Below are 19,592 nucleotides of genomic sequence, written 5' to 3' on the forward strand. Positions count from 1 at the left end.
CAAGTCTAGTTTCTTTTTTTTTTTATCTCTTTTTTTATTCTATTTGTTCATTCTTTCAGTGGGTGTGTTTGTTACCACCAATTAGTTATACATGAGTTGATGGAAAGGAGGAGTGATGACGTCACCCCTTTTAAGAACTAACCGTTAATGACTCCATTTTGATAGACAGTATTCAATGATGATTGCCCATTTCCAGTGTGTTTTGCAACGCTTATTACTAAAAATTATTCCTAAACCTTTTCCTTTCATAGTATCGTAATTGCAAATTTTATATAATACATACATTTTATTGAAAGGATATTTTCGATTGATTGATTGCGAAAACAAGTTACGTTTTTTTCCTGTTATATCATTTAAGAGTTTGTACTTATAATTAAAGATCACATAAACAATTTACTACTTTAATGGAAATTAATGAAGGGTTCATGGTGGCTTAATGGCAGAGCGCTTACCTCTGGTGTGTGGAGTCTCTTTGTTCGATCCCTGGCCAACTAAGCTTGTGGTAGACAACATCGCGTCCGTGGATTTTCTCGTGGTACTCCAATTTCCCCCCACATCCGCATTCCACTAATTATGTTAAGACGTTAAACTGCAAAATTTAAGTACATTTCGTTAAATATAATGAACTATACATTTCATGAAGATTCAGCCCAAGGAGGGCTCTTACTTTAAAGACGTAATGTTATTAGTAATATGGCAAGCCATATTTATTATATTTATTTGATTTTACCAACCAAGAGTCACGAATTCGATCTCTTGTGAGAACAGAAAACATTTCTCGTTCTAGCGCGGCTCTGAGATTTACCAAGCCCTTCCAAAATAGATACCTAAGCCAGCCTGGGCAAGAAAAAGCAGTTGGAATGTAAAAAAAATGAAAACGAAACCTTTCAGTTTAACGTCCCACGATTATGTACTTTAGACTAAGCAAGACGAAGTGAACGATGATGGAAGAATTGGTGGAATGAGAATATGGGAGGAAACGGGAGTAACCCCGAGAAAACCCCACGGACACGATGTTGTCCACCGCAAGCTTACTTGGACGGGGATCGATCAAGAGACCCAACGCACCAGAAGTAATCGCTATTTTACTGATCCACCGTTCCCCTCTCCCAGTTGGAATGTAGTGTTTGGAATATGCGTACCCAGTGGCGTATTTAGAGGGGGGCTTCCGGGCTTAAGCCTCCCCCCCCCCCCCGAAATCTTACTTACTATAGTAAAGTATATGAAATATTTTGCATAATTTTCACATTTTCAGGCAAAGCCCCCCCCCCCGAAAGTTAGCAAAGCCACCCCGGAAACAAAATCGTAAATACGCCACTGGCTGTACCTCACCTCCTTAAGACACATTGCTGAACTCACTAAAAAAAAAAAAAAAGAAAGAAAAGTAAATGACTTACAGATAAGGAACATTAATAAAATTGTAAAAAATAAGCCAGATACTTTCCTCAAAATGCTATTATATAGTATTTTATATATTTTTAAAGATTTTTCACACACTGTACCTAGTATATAAACTTAAGTGCCCAACAACTATGACGTCATTAAATGCGCACTCAAATTTTTGGTCTATAGGAAAATGTTTGAAAAATGTTATTATATAGTCCGCGTCACCCGAATTAGTATGTCGCATCAGCCAAAAAACTTTCATTACTCTCTCACTAAACTCTCAGGGAGCAATCTAATCATTCATAATTGATTTTGTTCGTATTTGTGGCTTCCTGAGCGTTTAGTAAGAGAGCAATAAGAGCTTTTTGGCTGATGCCACACACTAATTCGGGTGACGCGGACTATAGTTTATTTATAGCATTTTCTAAATACTACCTAGGTTACTTTCAATAGTGGCGGATCCAGAATATGGAGGGTCTAAACCATAGTTTGCCGTTTTATCCAGTGTAAAGCAGGATTGAAGCTCATTTTATCCCGTGTATACCTGAGCGTCAAGGAGGGGGGGGGGAAGCGATAGCCCCTATAGCCCCCTCCTTGGATCCGCCTCTGTATATATATATATATACACTTTGTCTTAACTTATTCATTAAATTTAAGAACACTGGACCTTTAGCGAAACATCTTAAACTCTAAAGAGGCGCAAGTGTAGAATAGTGATCGAATAATTTGAATAATTCATTATTCTAATATTCGGCTGCTGGATTCTTCGAATTTTCGGACAGTATTCGTTTACTGAAAAAAAAATATATTGAATTTAGAAAATGAACAAACATTCTATCAACTATTTAGATAACGAATTCGTGTATTGAAAGTGATCAATTCGGATATTCGAATAACAACAGAAAAAATATTTGAATAATGAAAATTCTGACAAGTATTCAAGTAATTTAACTCTGCTAGTGTGGATAATTTACTTGCACTATGAACTGTCCCGTATAGAGTCCATCTCTACTGTACTTTTCTTATGTTTCATTGCGGTTTCGTTTGAGAGATATAGATTACAACAACTACCAGTGATACGAGTACTCTACTTGAAGAAGTTAGATTTGTATGGCGTGATAATTCTCAATGAATACTGAAACCGGAAGTGTAGTATGTTTCTACCGGTTTCAGTAGAGAGATTAGAGCGGAAATGGAATTCTTGAGACGGTTAATTGATTGCGGAAAACTCTTCTCGCTCTCTATTACCATTTTTGCTCTATATCGCTCAACATTAAAACCGGAAGTGGTGGTTGATTTGTACCCCTTCCGGTTTGAAGAGAATGTTAAGACAGTAGATGCTATCTATTCTTAGACTGATAAATCAATGATAAAAGTACCGCTTCTCACTATTTTTTACAGTTTTTGCTGTATATTGATCGACATTATATATAATTAAAACCGGAAATGGTTAATTTCTACCCTTTCGGTTTGGATAGAGGGTTAAGACAGAAGATGCCACCTATTCTTACAGTTAGAATGCTAAATCTATGATAAAAAGACCACTTGGATATCTCTTACTGTTTTGCTCTATATCGACGAACATTAAAACCAAAAGTTGTAGATCAACTACTTCCGGTTTGAGTAATGAGTTAAGACAGAAGATGGCACCTATTCTTAGAATGCTAAATCTATGATTTAAAAAAAAAACAATTCTCGCTATAATCTCTTACTGTTTGCTTTAAATATTAAAGACAGAAGTTGAACTGGATTTTTATAACTACCGGGTTTAGTAAAGAGTTAAGGGTGACAATCTCTTCTTGGTACTCGTGATGCAGATTGCAAAGAAACGTTTCTCGCTATCTATTACTGTTTTTCCTCTATAGTGTTCAGCGCTAAAATTATAAATGGTTGATTGCTGCCACGTCCGGAATGATTGGATACTTCATATTCCTTATTATGGTAATTCTGCAAAGTGTCGACTCAAAATTTGATAACAAGTAACTTTCTTTCATAAACATGGTCCGTAGTTATATTTCAGTGGAGACTAAGTTTTTTATGAAAAAAAAAGCCTAAAAAGCACAACATTTAATTCATTTATATCAGAATTGTAGTTAATTCAGACACCCATTCAGCACAACATTACCAATTGACAATACAATTTATCTATGAATGTGAGGGTAGCACACAGTAGAAAATACTTTTCGAAATATGTTAAAGTTCGAAGAGAAACTGAATTGTAAATGAACACTATTTCATTTTTTTTTTTTAATCTAATAGAGGTACTAACCATTAGATCAAAAATAGAGTGGCCAATGCCTGCTTCTGTTGTAAAATTATTATTATTAATGATGATGATGATGATAATAATAATAATAATAATAATAATAATAATAATAATAATAATAATAATAATAATAATAATAATAATAATAATAATAATAATAATTAGACACACGAAAGTTTGAAAATTGGAAGCTGCAATAACAAGATGGAGCCCAAAGCATTTTTGCCAGTTTTAAGAGTGGTTCAATATTAATTTTCTGTCTGAGGTACTCACTTCAACCTTGATCAATATTATTATAATATATTATGATATTATTGTTTGTTGTACTTTAGCACTCTTTTTCAGCACCGAAGTAATGAGATGTGAACCTATAGCTTAAGATGAAATCTGAACCACCGTAATGCATTCAATGCTTTTGCCACGGGGAAACGAAGTGGGGACCTATGCACCAGAAACACTTATTTTAAATCACCCCCATCAAAAACACTTGTTTCCATGGGCTTATAGGTGATCTTATTAAAATATTCAAATTATTTCCGAACGACAGGGACACGAACACGAGAACTATAAGGACATTTTTAAAAAAAAATGCCTATGCTCTTCAGAGGAAGTTGAACCCCGAATGGATTTCTCCTAACGATCATTAGACTTCTCGACTATGCCATGCTGGCAACTAGACCAGAGATCAGCCTGAAAATTACTATTAACAGTAACACGTATAAAAGAAGAGAGTATTTATGGATTTATTTTTCACATATGTCTATACATCAACCAATATTCTTCCGAAGTGAGGTACTTCCGATATGTTCTTATATATAATGTCAAATGTCAAGGAGAAGTTGGATCTTACTCCCTGAAGTATTAGGTAAAATAATTTCAATGCGTAATCACGAATCACCTTGGAGAAAACTCTTCAGAGCTTATAGCATTTATGTGTTATTTACAGTAAAAGGAAGACCGATACATTTTAACATATTATCACATAATGTTCTTTGTTTAAAACAAACGTTAAACTTAGTATCTTCCATTCTCTCTTGCTATTTTCATACTTTGTTTTACATTGCAAATTACAAAACTTCCTTATTACATTCAAGATACGCATAAGTTTATGTATTGAAGGTAGAACATATTTCAGTAAAATTCATCCGCTGTTTGAAGATTTAAAAAAAATAATAATAATAACGTACAGTAACGTATAGAGAAGACCAAATCTTCCTGTGAATGTAATCAATATAGAACAAGTTTTAACATACATACACAAACTAAACTTCAGTACTATAAAATTGCCCTGAAGGAAACATACATACAAGACGACCAGGAAATGTAATTTTAATGGGAAGCTTTTATATATATACAGTTAATGTAAGTAGCTAAGATGACATTTTTGCATAAGAATGTAGCTATATTTTCTCTCTATTTTTCTCCTGTACTTTAAAGTCATATTTTTTTCTCTTTTAAGATGGTAGACTACATCTCAAAGAAAGTCTATCACTACTATCAAGAACGTACTTTATACCAGATAAAGATATCGCCAAGAGGCAACCAAAATTATACAAGGTTTTATGTCAAGGTGTCAACGCAGAAAGCACTTTCACAAGTAGTTGTTACATACACGTGGGGAAATTGGAGAAAGAAATAAAATATCATAGAAATGAAAAGGAAGCTACTATAAATACACTACAACGTCAAAGGTAAGCTTCTTATGAAGTGTAGCCTGAAACCTTCTTTACGCTCAATTCATGAATTGAATGAATTTGAGAAATCTGTAGCCTTTTGAGATTAATTTTGAGTGTCATTTGGTGACTTGAGGTTCAAGATTAAGTTGAAAAAGAATTGTACTTATAATGAAGTTCATGTTTCAGACTTCTAGAATAAAGTCTTGTACTCATACAACTGACTATCCACAATATATTTGCATCCTTTAGTTTTGTTAATAGTGAAGTTAAGAATCTCAAATGAGATGTGAAACTGAACGGGTAAAATATATGAGGTTGTGATCGTTAGGTTGAGAGACCATCAAGTGTGTAGAGAGATACGATTGTGACTTTCAGGTTAGAAGAAGAGTGTACAAAATACATTTTGTATTGCATTAGATTCCTATTTGTGTGTTTGCTCCTGAGCAAAAATAATAACAAAAAAGAAAGAAAAAAATCTTGACGTAAAATAGCAAAATACTGTAAAGCCCTGATTATCCTCGGGATTGGGTGACAAGGGCACCGCGAATAGCGAATATCCCGAAAAGAGACCAACAATGAGTTGTAAACACGAAAAAATACAGTATTTTACTATAAAAGCAATGTTTTTATTGTTTGTATTGCCCGGGTCGTCAAGGTCAGTGATCAAATAATGTGAAAACCATGACCAAAACAAAAGAGCAAGAGTCTGTCACTCATTCACAAATTCCGAGAAGGCCTATAAGATGCACAAAAAAAAAAAAAAAAAAAAAAAAAACATGTCATTTAAGTTTCGACATTCACACTGTAGGGGTTATTGTATTTCCCCAGTTATTGACTTGATATTTTTTAAGGTTCTTAACTAAAAAAAATTTCGCTGCATTCATGGATAATCAGGCTTTACTGTTTTTTTTTTATGTATGTTCTTACGAGAACTAAAAGATGTTAAGTCATTAAATAACTGAAGGAGAAAAGTATTTCATCAGTAAAATAACTTAACGTCACAGACAGTGTACTTATGCAAGACTATGTAAATCGTCTTATATGATAAGTTTTAGTATACACACTTAGTTTGATGAAAACTCTTGATATGAGTGTTTTCTCACATTGTTCTCAGCAACCAACTGAAGGTGAAGGTGTATTTAGACTGTAACAAAAGAAAAAAAAGCACAAGAAATGCATACCTAGAAAAATATTAAATTGTATATTTAATAATATAGTTGTATAAGAAAAAATGTAATAATATAGTGGTAAGATGCAAATACATAGCTAAGGAGAACCATTGCCACAGAATCAAGGCTGAATACTCGTAACGTTGTTAGTAAAGTAAGAGAAATACACACATGTTAGAGAATTGCTTTGTTAGTGAATGTATTACCTAACAACGTAGATTATAATAGTATATTTCTTTCTATAAAGATCTTTATTTCTCTTTCTTTCTCGAGCTACAAAAACAAAATTTTTCTACTTAATCATATAGTGAAGTACTAATTTCTGTATATAATCTTTTTTAATAAGTTACTATTGCACATAATTAGCTCTAAAGTATTCATTAAAAAGAAAGTAATGTTCGTTAGAAAATTGCAACATAGTTTGTACTTTATTACTCATTTGTTAATCTTCGTTGTGAATGAACGAAAGAATATATGTGTGCAAAATATTAATATTCTTACACTCTTCCATTTTTATTTTATGTTAAACGAACATTATTTCGGAAGAAATACCTATATGTATCTGATATATAAAATTGAAAGTGACTATGTTTTGTCTTTATATTTCTTAAACCACCCGAAAACTCTCGATCAAAATTTCAACATAGATTAGATTCGGCCTACGATGGTTTTTATCATTTTACTTTTACGGTAGAACTTAGGAGAGGTATATATATATATATATATATATATATATATATATATATATATATATATATATATATATATATATATATATATATGAGAGAGAGAGTATATTTAAAGAAAACTTAATAACTCTTGGACCACCTGACCAATCTTGATCAAATTTTCAACATAGATGAGGTTCGGGTCTGGGATGTTTTTTTATGATTTCACTTTGACGGTGCAACTTTGAGGAGAGACATATTTAAAAAATGATCGAAAATGACCGATATTAGTGTCGAATCCATAGTTTCCAGGGTCACTGAGGTGAACAGTGACACTTCCGATGCCCTTTAAATCCAAATTCAGCTCTGCAACTTGAGGGAGGGCAGATATATAAAAATGATCAAAAATGACTAATATTAGTGCCGAATCCATAATTTTCGGAGACGAACAGTGACATTTCCAATGCAGTTTAAATCCAAATTCATTCCCCATTGCTCTTTATGTCCAAAATGAAACATATTCTCTCTGCGCGAAAAACGGACAATCTGCTAGTATTCTATATATATCAAGAATTATTTGTATTTATGAATAAAACTTGTCTTAATATGATTTAATTCTAACATTCACAGGATGTTTTTAAAGAGCTTTCTACGGATTGTATCTAAAGAACAGTTATCTTTGGAAGGTGATTCTACTCATAGAAACATTGAAATCATTCCAACAAATATACTCTCGAAATCCTTTCATTTTTCGGATACAGGATGCGAAAAGAGTGGAAAAATTAACTTTACAGCTGTATATTTCAAACACTGCACATGATAGAACCGAAGCAGAAATATATCGTCCAAGACTAAAAACCTGCTCTGTTGAAATACACATCTACTCCAAGAATGTGCGATGAAGGCACAAGGGATTCCTCAAAGGAAATAAGGGTTTCCTATCAATTCAAAATTGCCTATAGAACGAGATTAAGATTTAATTTACATAGATCTATACGTTTACAAGATATAATAAAATGGTAAGAAAGTATAACCCAGTTGATGAAAACGATTACACATGAAAGCAAATTTTAATTTGTAATCTTTAAAAAATCGAAACCATGCAATCTATTCAAAAACTTTATTTTATAAAAATTGTCACTATTGAGTAACCGTTTTTTTCCTTAACATTGATCAATTTTTACATTGCAATCCAAACGTTTCTTTAAAGTACGTTTTTAAAAAACAAATTCATTTACAGAAGTATATTTTAATGTTCCCTGTTGTTAATATTAATAATTAATATAGTAGCCTATATAATTATAATCATATTTTAATTAGTTTCTCTACAAAATAAGGAAATACTTTTAATAAATAATCATTGTAAGGAAGAAGGTGTACATGTAGTTTGATGGTTAATTACTATATTTGTGAAAGCAACAATTATTACTTGCAACCAACTAGAATTTTCCTGAAGTGTTTGTAATGAGATCTAATGACTATTTATTAGTATTTTTCTAATCACTGTTGATTACTATGTGTACATAATGTTATTATTACTAATATAATAGAGTAGCATTACTAATAATAATAGTGGTCTTCTTTATAACAACTATTTTGCCCACTTACAGCATGTTTCGACTATCTTCCAATAGTCGTTTTGCCAAAATAATATTTAAAAAAATAAAATTTATGCAAGTTAATCTGTTCTTCAGACACACGAACAAACTATTGAACTAATGCAAATAAAGCAGAGAAATCTGTAATTAATGGAAGTACTAGGTGATGTACCACACTAAACTTTCGATTTTTCTTTCCGTTTATTCTTTTTTGCAACGATAAATTACGGTATTAAAAGAAAATGTTGTTTTAAAAACCTTATATACAAAATGTTGTTAAAAAGCGTCAATCACAAATTAGGAAGGAACAAAAACACAAGAACAGTTGGACGATTTTTTTTTAAAACGTAAACTAATTGTAATGGGAAATTTCATTGCAGTTGTGGGAGAAGAACAGGAAGGTAGTGCCGTAGACAAATATGATTTAGGCGAAAGAAATGAAAGAGAAGAGGGACTAGTCAATTTCTGTAGACAGAATTCACTAGCAATTGGGAGCACGTGGTTCAATCAACACCAGAGAAGAAGATATAGAATGAAGATATGGAAATCTCCAATAGACGGCGGAAATATCACATAGACTATGTTAGGATTCAGGACAGTTATCGGAATAGTTTGAAGAACGCGAAGAACTCTTCCCGGAGCTGAAACTTTCTCTGACCATAACCTTATGCTGGCTGAAGTGAATATTCAATTGAAAAATGTAGGCAGAAGAAAAGTAGGCAACGAGATGGTGCATTCTGAAAGCTGAAAAACGAGGAATTCAAAAATCTCTTCGTTGAGAAATTCAAAGAAAAATACTCAAACGAGGGAAGGATGGATGCAGGTAGCAATAGAGACAGCGAGAGCATATTGAACTTTGCATAGAGCAAGCTGCAGAAGAAGCAGTAGGTTATCACGAACAAAAAACGGCTAAGAAATCATGGGTTACAGAACAAATGTTGCAGAAAATTAGGGAGAGGAAAACATGGAAGCAGGTTGATACAAAAGAGAGCAGAAAGATGTACAGAAAGTTGAAGAACAAGCTGCGAATGGAAAGAGAGAGATTAAGATAAGAGTTTTACAAAAGAAAATGCGAGAACATAGAAGAATTAGGAAGAGTTGGGAAATATGAGGAAATGTACAAGGAGGTAAAATCTATGGAACTGCGGAGGGAACAAGAGGATGTTACGATGGCAGTAGAAAATAAGAATGGGAAGTATTCAGAAAGAGAAGTGAAGTCTTAGAAAGAGGAAAGAATTTGTTGAGGACTTATATGAAAGTAGGAATAAACCATGTAGCATAAATGTTGAAGTAGAAAATTAAGTAGCGAGGATGATAAATGATTTAGTATTCTTCGGGATGAGTTTGAGAAACCTATATCCGTGATTAGAAATGGAAAGGCAACGGGGATTGATAATATACCAATCGAATTCATTAAGAATATGGAAGACAAGGGCAAGAAAAATGTTCCGACTGTGCAATAAAATGTATGAAACAGGAGAGTGGCCAAAAGACTTCCTGACGACGATTATGATACCGATGGCTAAAAAATCGACCCAAAGAAATGTGAGGATTATAGAACTATTAGTCTCATATCTCATGCAGCAAAAAAGTTGTTTCGAATTCTGAACAGAAGGCTGTGTGGAAGAACAAATGAAAGAGTTGAGGAGTAGCAGTACAGGTTCAGGAGAGGTAAGGGCACACAAGATGCAATTGGATTATTAAGGGTGATCGATGAAAGGTTTATAGAAAAAGGAAAAGAGGTATATGTGGTATTTATTGATCTAGAAAAGGCTTTTGACCGTGTGAATTGGGAATTGTTGTTATAAGCTGTAAAGAAGGTTGGGAGGTTGGAACGAAAAGATCGAAGATTCATAAGAAACTTATATATGAACCAACAAGTAAGTGTTAGAATAGGGGAGGAAATGACAAGGGAGAGTGCAATTGAAAGGGCAGTTTGACAGGAATTTTGTCTCTCGCCAACATTATGGGCATTAATATCTATCTAGAAAAGAAAGAAAAAAAACTACAAAATGAAGACGGCTTTTCAGTAGGAGGTAGAGTAATTAGGTGTATACGGTTGCAGATGATATGGTGCTTGTTGCAGAATCTGGAAAGAAAATCAATAAGATGTTAGAAAACTTGAGGAAGGGCTGTGAAGGATATGGAATGAAAATAAATGTGAGAAAGACAAGAGACATGGTGATTGGAACGAATTGGTTGGTGTCAAATATAGAAATAGGAGGAGAGAAAGAACATGTGACTAGTTATTGATACCTGGGTAGTAGTATTAGTGACTATATGAGGTGTGAACTTGAGATAAAAGAAAGTATAGGATGGCGAAAGAAGCCTTTGAGAGGAAGCAAATACTATTTAGTGGAACGAAGAATAGAGTTGAGAAAAAGACTCATAAGCTTCGTGTGGAGTATATTTTTGTATGAGTCAGAAATATGGACATTACGCAAAAATGATGAAAAACGACTGGAAGCTTTCTAAATGTGGATGTGGAGAAGAATGAAGAAAATTAGCTGAGTCGAGCGGAAAACGAATGAGAAGGTCTTAGAAATGGTGAAGGAGAAAAGGGCGATTTTAGACATTGTTAAGAAGAGGAAGAGAAACTGGTTGGATCTATAGTATCTACGTGTATGGACGCTTTGCTTGGCAGACTTTTTTCCCCTTGAGTTACGGGAACCATCAAAGTACGGGTTCCATTTAGAAGCTAATATTCCTTTAAAAGAAAAAAACTAAATTAATACTTAGAATAAGAATAGGGGAGATTATCTCGAACTCTGTAAAACGTAAATTTAAGTAAATACAGCGCGTATTTAATAAAGATGCATTAAAATCAATGAAAGGCAAATCCTTTCTCAGTCGGGAAACCCATTATTAGTGTCTAGCAGTAATCCAGTTTTAAATAAATTACTGCCGTAGTGCTAAATCCGAAGAAAAAGGAAGAAACGAACAAAGTGAAATTACAGTAAACTTACATTAGTCCGTCATTAGGGATGCGCACAAGACGAGTCGAGACAGGATTTTCTTGACAAAATTCGAGTCGAGACACGGCTTTTCCAATACATTTTTCGAGTCGAGACATCACTTTTACAGCTTATTTTTGAGACGAGACAGCCACAAATCTTGTCTCGTGCGCATCCCTATCCGTCATCCAACAATTCGGAACCCCGATGGTCCGGCATGGGCATGGTAAACTTTTCTTTTTCCTTTTTATCCAATTTATAGTAGGCTTACTACAATACACTAATGCTATGTGAGTCTATATTCTTTAAAATGTAGAACTAAAATTAAATTTTGTTTGTATTTGAGTTGAAATTATTATCCTATTGTTACTGATAAACAATATTTGCTACAAAACATTACATTATAGCTGTTTCCAATAATCTGACATTGGTCAAGTCCTGAAAGTGCCAGATTATCGGAAGTCTTGTGTAAATACTGTTCATTACAACCTACCTTATTCAATTCGCTTTATTATAGCATCCAGTCTGAAAGAGTATATAGGCCTATACTACTTGGGCTCAACTCCAATATAGTAAGGGGCACGGTGGTTCAGTGGTAGAACGCTTACCTCTTGTGTGTGGGATTCCTGGTTCTATCCCGGGGCAAGTAAACTAGTGGTAGACAATATTGTACCCGTGGGCTTTCTTGGGGTACTCCCGCTTCCTCCCACCTTCTCATTCCACCAACTCTTCCATCATCATTCACTTACCTCAATCCTCGTCTCCCTTAGCCTAAAAGGGCATAATTGTGGGACTGAATTTATCGTGGATTTAAACTGAAATATGTCTTTTCATATTTTTTCAATAAAGTATACCTTACTTTAAATTTTTATAGCTGGTATGTTTTTTTTTAAGCATCTTAATTTGCTACTAGCATGCCATATTGGCTCATACCGGCCCAATTCTATTACTGATTTCTAGTTGGAATGAAATTTAACATAATTTGAAGTTGAAACTCAGCGTGTCAAACCATGCATTTTCTTGAACGAACTTTAGTTCAGCATATAAAAAGTAACAGAGCCGAAATATAACTCAGAAACAAACTTTTATTTAATAAAATATATTAAAAACAAAATTTGAATTAAGTTTGATCCTGAATTTTTCTTTTTTTAAAAAAGTGATTGAGACGTAATTCAGAAATAAAGTTCAGTTCTCAATATAAAAATGACAAAGAAACATAGAACTGTACTTTGGGACAGAATATGAAAGTGGGAGAAGAGTATAACTTACAATTAGAAATAATGTTTTGGTACTCTCCGAGAAATACTTGCAAAATATTGTATTGCGAAACATGTAAACTCAGAAACGTATTTTAATCAGAATATAAAAATAATTGTCATAACATAAAGGAAGATTTGATATAGAATATATAATCGGCATATGATTCTGGTCGGGTTATATTAGTGGCAATACGTTAACATACAAAAAATGTTAACATTTCCTTTTTCCCTACTCCTTCACTGATACGGAAAGCTATCGCGTTTAAGAAAACATATCCTGAAGAACCTTTTATCACTCAAATAAAGAAAACGAAATGGATTTTTCTTTCCTTCTTTATAAACAGAGAGAGAGAGAAAGAAATGAAAATTGTGCTTCCAGGTTGTTGCGTGTTTCAATATATGTGTGTCGCTTATTCTCATGTAGTTGTAAAGTTTACGACATTATTTTGCAACTGTTACAAAGAACCATGTCCTCTCAACACGCATTTCTTTGATTGTTATCGTCGCATAAGTTGATGTTGTAGTTGGCATAAACGAACAAGGGAGGGGGGAGGGGGGGAAATAAAACAGAAAACATTAAATGTTAAAATTCCTCTCTCTTCCATATCATATGAGATTTTGTGTCCTGTATGCATTTAAGGTACTGGGGCTAGACGGGAGGGAGACACACGCCGCAGAAGAAACCACAAACCAGAAAGATTATCTCAAAAGATAATGTTTAGACAATAATTTTTTTTTTTCACTAATTTGTCACAAACTGATGTCAAGTACCGAAGAAGATAATCAAAGATAAAGGTTTGTAGTCAATTGTACTCTATACACTCTCAATCGCATGGGTAAAAGTGCGCGGGAACGTCGGGGTATGCCGTCCCCCCACTTCCAAAAAATATGTATGGCGTCCCCCCAGTTCCTAAAAACTATAATGGGCAAAGATAGGAAGGAGGACGGTGTGAGGTCATGCCGCTACCTACCGTCCCTTCACCTTTTCAGACCCATTTTTACCCCTGCAATCACGCAATATCTTTCAGTAAGTGATAATGATTTTGATGTTGGCTAACAGTATTTAATGTAATTTATGATTTGGAGATACGATGGCTCAGTGATAGAGCGCTTATCTCTGGTGCGTCGGGTCCCTGATTCGATTCCCGGCCCAGTAGGTTTGTGGTGGACATTATCGTGTCCATGTGTTTTCTCGGGGTACTCCTTTCTTCCTCTCACATTCTCATTCCACAAATTCTTCCATCATTAATCACTTTCCTTGATCATTCTTCTCCCTTAGCTTAAAGTGTGTAATCGTGGGACGTTAAACTAAAGGGTTTCAAAAATTTTAAATTTATAGTTCGATTAGGATGTTCAGAATCTGGATTAGAGACTTGTATATGACGCAAGATACAAGATCTATTGCTTAAAGTGGAATCCAAAGCATTGTTCGGCTTTAGTTATTGACTTTGTGCCACCTCCACAGGGATTGGAACCCGGGACTGGGACTAGAGCGATATCTGGATTTGAAAATTCGAAAATAAATATCGAAACCTGATCGATATACGTGTTAAACTATTGAAAATGTCAAAATATAGAAAGTTATCAAATAATTAAATATAGAAGATATCCTAACATCCCCAATCAAAATATCGAATACCCAAGTATTGAAAAGTATTGAAATATCGGATATGAAAATATCGCAAAATATCGATCGATGGATTTGGTAGACCTAATTGAACATATTGATCGATGGATCGATATAATATATCGGAATTTTGCACAGCTCTTCCCAGGATGAGACGCACACATTCATTAGTCACTTGGCCACAAGTGGCATTGTTGTTAACATAACAGCTTTGGTTATGCGAGCAACAAGTTCTCACGTGTATCCACCTTCGTAGCGTATACACACCCCTTTAACCAGCCCCATAAACGGAAGTCTAATAGGGTTAGATCGGGTGATCTGGGAGCCCAGTTAATGAGTCCGCCACGGCCAATCCACCGTTGAGGAAATGTGTTATTCAGATACTGAGATACTTCCCTGGTACCGTGAATCGGTGCAACACTCAAGCACGACACGCACATGCCTGACTACTGCTCACTGATCCAACCCATGATTGCACACTGGGTATGCTTGCAGCTGTTGCCTCGGTACTGTCACAGTGCTGCCATCTGTTGAAAAACCCCATACCTATTGTAGGATGGATCAGTCATTTGTCCCACCATTATTCTGTCCTCCACAGCTCCTACACAGCATTTCGGTAAGTAATATTGATACTTGTCTTCATAATCATTCATGGACGTACGTAGTCTTCAACCCGCTCCAGTTCCGTAACGATCGAAAATCGGACACATGTTCATAGAACTTTTTCGGTTTATTTTCACATGTAGAATCACCTCGCAAATTATATATAAATTGATATTAGTATTATGCTGACTCCTTTTCAATATTTGTTTTAATTTTGATTATTTCTGATTTTATGGAAAGTTTAACCTTTATCAGCAAAACTAAAAGAAATTTAGGAAAGCATTAAGATCTTTTTTTCATAATGGAATCACTTTTACTTTCCATAACTTTTTGTAATATGAATTAATGAACATCAAAGTAAGTACGCGTTAAAAGTGAATAAGTCAATTGGACAATTGAATACGTGAATTAAACATCTCATTAATTTAACCTGGTAAATTAATACAGTAAGACAGAGGATCCAAGTATGAATATAAGTATATTCTATTGAAAAACCTGAAATCTCAATTAAAAGAGTTGTTTTTCACTTCTTGAACTTAGAGAAAATTAAGGTAAGTTGTAGTTTCCCTCAATTTCCACAATTTTTATATTGTTCATCATTTTAGGTGAAACGAGGATTAGCAACGCAACTATCCTTACTTCGCCTAAAATGGAGAAAACAAATTTTATCATTTATCTGTTAAATTGTGTGAAAAAAATCGTCAGGCGAAACGGGAATTAGGCTAAAATACACAAGATCCCCTATCTAAAAGTAAACTTGAATTTGGTTTGTTGTTTGTTTGTAAGTTTATATTTCTTTTCAATCTGGAGACTACATTAAACAGTATTACTGTTTAACGAAGGATTCGCACCACGTATGCCCAGAACCAAAACTGTAGAACAGAAAATAACTATTTTAACCCTTAGCGACTCTGGGTAAAGCTTGTGTCTCTGCACTATTAGAAAAGGACCTCACTCATGGATAGGGCCTATATGATTAGCGTCTGTCTTTGGCACGGGAAACTCAAGTTCAATTCCAGGCCGGATCTCCTGTAGTTTGGATTCCCTGTTAACCTGTAGACGCTAAAATCAAATCCAAGAGAAACAACTAATTAACGCGAAAAGCTAACTAACTGCCAATAGTCTCAAGTGTTAAAATGTAGTGTTTTCTGTTTGCAAATCTTGAGAGAGAGAGAGATTCAACATAAATCTGATAGCGCTCCTATTTCCAGCCAAAATCTTTTTCATTCGATTTCAGATCTTACGATGGATAATTTCGTGCCTGATACAGTTTTCTTATGAACTTACACTCGTTTTATTCCACCAATTCAAGAGCTTACGGCAGAAAAGGGGAGTCATATTTGAAATTGCGATGTCGTAATTTAATTGACAAACATACTTTTCGGATTATATCGTGCATTAATGAACACTCTTAATCAGTAATATGATATTCTGATCTATTAGATTTGACATGCAAAAAAGTTTCAAAATTCCCTCTGATTCAATTCAATTGTCCCTCTGATTATTTTATGAACCTTACGTGCTCCCTTTTACTCTTGACTCTTAATATGCATTACACTATCTTTCATGATAGCATATAGTGCAGTCATTTTCAACTGGACAATGTACGACGTTGAACCATGCTTTCACGATCGGAGAAACGACAGAGAGAAACAAACAGAGAAATGGAAATAAGGGAACGAGGTAGGAGAATGGAATTAAGTGTTGCTCAGGAGACGAGATATATAATGTTTCCTCGTCAAGTTGAGACTTTAAAAAAATATTTCTCTTCTCGATTCTGGAAGAATTTTTTCTCATAATGTTTCGATTCTTGAAATTTTTTTCTCGTCCTGTAAATTTATATCCTGATTTTTCTCTTAACTTTTATCTAACTGCTATTGGAGTGCTTTCGTGTTAAGAGAGGTCCACGAAAAGTATGATATAATAACATGTAAACCATAGTTATTATTGGTGTATAATGTATTATTGGTGGTAATAGCTTGGGTTTCTTTAAACGTTGATAAATGCTCTTCATTATGTACGTACAACTACTATATTATTTCATAGGTTTATATATATATACAATTATTATGAATCGCTCAATAAATAAGACTTTAGATATTTCTTCCGTGTTTATTTTATTTGACTGCGTTTCCAATGCACTGACCGCGTGTTTATCTTCAGGGTAGAGATAAGCACGGATCAAAAATCTTGTTAACTGAATTGTAAACGTCTCCGTGAAACTTATGTGGAATAGATATACTATGAATTATGTTAACACTAAAACAGTGTTTTAGATCTAAGAGTATGGTGAACTAGTGCTTTCCACGAAAACTCGAGAAATTTCTTGTCTCACCTTAATTCTCATCTCGAAAACGAGACGAGATATGTCATGTATCTCGTGTCATCTCGAATTTTCTGTAAAAAAAAATACTTCTTGTCTCGACACTCGTCTCGTTCTGAAGACGAGATATTTCTCATCCTATAGCAATGCTCAGTGCAATAAACAAGTGTTGGTAATGTTTGAATAATCAGATATATTCAGGAATGGAGTATTTGCAACAACTTCGATTACGTCATCAATATTATTGTTTGGCTGTCATCACTGCCTTTATCCGCTCCAGATTCCCTATCTGCTCCTTGTTCGCTTCATGTGGTTTATTGAGAATAAGAGTAGCAAATGGTGACGTCACAGAGAGTATTCTATTAGAAATAATTGGTATAGGATAGTAATGGCCGACTTTGGAAAAATTTCGATTTCGGGAAAAATCAAGGTTTCGGAAATATTCTAATTTCGTAAAAAAATAAGGAATTCGGAAAAATTCTGAATTACGGAATTTTCGAAATTCCGGGGTTTTCAAATTCCGGAATTTTCCCGAAATCCTGAAAATGTTTCTGATTGCGGAAAATAAATTTTCCTGAATCCGGATTCTGGAAAATTTTGGTCATCCCTAGTATAGAGCTTTTACGTGGAACGTTAAACTTAACAATACATTTCCTTTATTTTCTTTTTTATTTTATTTTATTTTATTTTATTTTATTTTATTTTATTTTATTTTATTTTATTTTATTTTATTTTATTTTATTTATTTATTTATTTATTTATTTTTTGATTTCAGATTTTCCGTTGAAGGAACTTAGAACACAACTGGCTAGTGAGAGTGAAAATAGTACTGCAAAAACACTGGTTACCCACGTTGAGCTCGACATGAGATATTTCCCAAGAAGGTATTATGTATCTCCAGTGAGCGGATTAATTTTCCACCCAGGGAATCCCCTGAAATCATCACTAACTGTAGATCCAATTCAAGACCCCCGAATAAGAAGGCTAGCTTGTTATTTCCTACTTTACTTTATTTTAACTAAATAGAGAGGTTTCATAGAATAGTTGATTATTATTTCACTGTATAGTTGATACGTACAGTCTGAGACAAAACTTTTATCTGTTTGGTAAAAAAAAAATTATTTTGCAAATAACGGTTCAACATACACAGTTTCAAGACTGGAAAGTACTATTTACTGAAAACTATATTCAAATTGTCCTTCCATTCCGAAGTTATTTACGAAAATAATTTCAACAAACTGAAAGAACTTTTGACACTGACTATACAAAATTGATTATAATCAAGTCGACACAAAGATTAAAAAAAAAATCATTAGAAAAACTGCACATAAGGTAATGTTTCTAATTCTCATAATATATTAGCAAAACAAAAGAGAATTGTTTCTTTAAGGCGGTTCATTGTACATTAATAAACAGAAAAAAAGAAAGAAAAACAGAATTGAAGAAAAAGTATATAGGCCTACGTATATACTTTTATATAAACTGGCGCAATTTTCTTACAGCGTTTATTATGATATTTGTTGCAATTTTGCAACGATTACTTCGTGTTTATAACCTTGACAACATAAGACATTTTATTGTTTTCTCTTTCATTTATTTTCGTTGCAAGTATTTTAAACCATTCTATTCTTTCTTCTTCTTCTTCTTTTTCTGCTATTTGGTTCTTTATCCAACGGATCTAATTCAAGAGTAAAAATCTCCATAATGTAACAATCAATGCAACTTTGTGTGATATAACGGTCCCGTGTCAGTCAGTTTATGTAGAAATGGACAACAGAAGTGCTTGTGAATAATAAAATGCAAGTTTTGTATTTTTTTGTTTCTCCTAAGGCACGGTACCTTGTAAGAAAACTTACAAGAAAAAAATTAATGTGGTCAAGGACAGATTGAGTTGTTTTTTCTTTTGTTAATGTTCACTGCGTGGTAACTACTTTTACCATGTACTAATGCAAAACTAGTAAATAGAATATATTACCAAAAAGAAAAGAAGAAGAAAATATAAAGGTAAAGTTCCAAATGTGAAAGGCCAGTAAGCCAGTAGGAAGCGAAAGAAACATGTCCAT

General features: G+C 33.8%; 1 long non-coding RNA gene across 1 annotated transcript in view; it reads left to right on the forward strand.

Annotated features, from left to right (window-relative positions):
• The window catches only part of LOC145695004 (uncharacterized), a 261,336-nt gene extending 242,830 nt beyond the window's left edge, over positions 1 to 18,506 (forward strand). Inside the window, exon 3 of the long non-coding RNA XR_014133102.1 lies at positions 18,305 to 18,506. This is a non-coding gene — a long non-coding RNA (uncharacterized LOC145695004). The remainder of the gene's footprint in view (positions 1 to 18,304) is intronic.
• Positions 18,507 to 19,592: the final 1,086 nt, after the last annotated feature.

This window comes from Thermobia domestica, chromosome 9 (assembly GCF_964235325.1).
Source record: "Thermobia domestica chromosome 9, izTheDome1.hap1.1, whole genome shotgun sequence".
NCBI lineage: Eukaryota > Metazoa > Arthropoda > Insecta > Zygentoma > Lepismatidae > Thermobia > Thermobia domestica.